Source organism: Sciurus carolinensis, chromosome 16, assembly GCF_902686445.1.
Source record: "Sciurus carolinensis chromosome 16, mSciCar1.2, whole genome shotgun sequence".
Taxonomy (NCBI): Eukaryota; Metazoa; Chordata; class Mammalia; order Rodentia; family Sciuridae; genus Sciurus; species Sciurus carolinensis.
The window spans coordinates 62,111,055-62,112,732 of record NC_062228.1 but is presented as its reverse complement, the minus strand read 5'-3'; the positions used below and the strand labels follow the sequence as shown (position 1 = coordinate 62,112,732).

The 1,678-nt window shown below is 39.2% G+C and overlaps 1 pseudogene; it reads left to right on the top strand.

The window, feature by feature from the left end:
• The first annotated feature begins 292 nt into the window (after positions 1-292).
• On the top strand, positions 293-787 carry LOC124966207 (charged multivesicular body protein 2b-like; annotated as a pseudogene).
• The last annotated feature ends 891 nt before the right edge of the window (positions 788-1,678 follow it).

Genomic DNA, 1,678 nt, shown 5'->3' with positions numbered 1-1,678 from the left:
TATGTGGATGATGCTATTTACACCAAGGTCCCCATTAGTCTAGTAAATAATTTTGATGATTAAAAATACAGCATCAGGTCTTAGTTCCCAGTCACCTGAGCTTGGGGCCATGGCTGAGGTAGCCTGGAGGACACACACTCTCAATGGTTCCCACCTGGTGACCCCACCCTCTTCCTTCTGCCTGGTCACTCCACCACCTGGACCCCTCAAAAGGTCAGTCATTTTTCTCATCACTTTCCCAGTCTTGGGCTAGACCAGAAGGAGCCAGGCTGCCTGGCCAATGTCCCTGGCCATGATTTCCTTTTAAAAGAAGAAAACCATGGATTATTTAATAAAGGAACAAAATCATGAGTTAGGAGGTATACAGAGGTGTAGCCCTCTGTGATCAGAGATCCAGTAGCTTTAGAGAAACAAGAAAAACAGCTGGAATTAGACATTAAGAAAATGCAAAGATTGGTGATACAGACTCTTGCAGGGTTTTAGCCAAATAGCTTGTACAGCTACAGAAACAGAAAACAAGACTTTTGCTATTAGTTCAAAGTTCACTTATATGTTCACACAAAAATAGTGATGAATTCCTAGATGAAGATGGCCAGAGTAATTTCCACCACAGCAAAGACAATGCAGGCAGTTGCAAGAAAATGGATCCCAAAAGACATTACAAACAATGCAGAATTTCCAGAAGGAAACATGAAAATGGAAATTACTGAAGAATGATCAATACCACATTGATGACATCTCTCATGGCTCTGGTGATGAAGAAGAAAGCCAGGAAATTCTTCTGTAGGTTTGCCCACGTGGCTGAGATCTGGAGATGCTGCTCCCATGTCTTGTCTATGGGTGGTGGTGTGCTATGTGTTCTTTCAACAGTGACCGCTGGATTCTCCAATTTCTGATGGACTGAGTGTCTTAGCTGGGAACTCTCACAGCCTTGGGCAAATGAAAAATAATCTATTCTTTCTGGAATTCTTCTCTACAAGGCAAAGAAAAATTATAACCATCACTTAGTGTCTGATTGTGTTTTAATCTTTTTTCACTAAATACAAAATTCTGTTAAGTTCCACTAGGCATCAATTTAAGTCTTATACAAATATTAAAAGTATTTATTATGAAAAATTATGGGAGTAATCCATATGTATGTACAGCTATTACATGTTAATCACAAAGAAAAGCTAAAATTTACAAGAAAGAAAACAGCTGATACAGGGGTTCTAATGATGGAGTTTGTACACCCTCAAAAATTCTGAGAACAATTGAGGGAGTCCATGAACTTCATGTGAAAAACCTGGAGGAAGTTTTCAATACCCTGTGACTGCAGGTTTCCTTCCCTCAACTGAATGCACACTGCCATGCTTGGCCTGGCTGCCTCACTGCAGGAATCTACCCAGAGCAGCTGGATGCTTTTCTCTCACACCATATTTTGTGTAATGACATGAATATTCATGCTAACTGCAACATTCAAGTGTGCATGGTTATTAGACCTGAAAAGAACATTCATTTGATGCATTAAAGAAATATATGACATATTCCTTTACAAGTTGCCAAAAATAAAACTGCTTACATTTGTCAATCAAAAAAAAAAAAAAAAAACGGAAATGGACCTAAAATGGTACAGAAAATCAAGAGACCTGGATGACATGCCATAGCTCAGAAAATTGACAAACATTGAGAGAAGTCA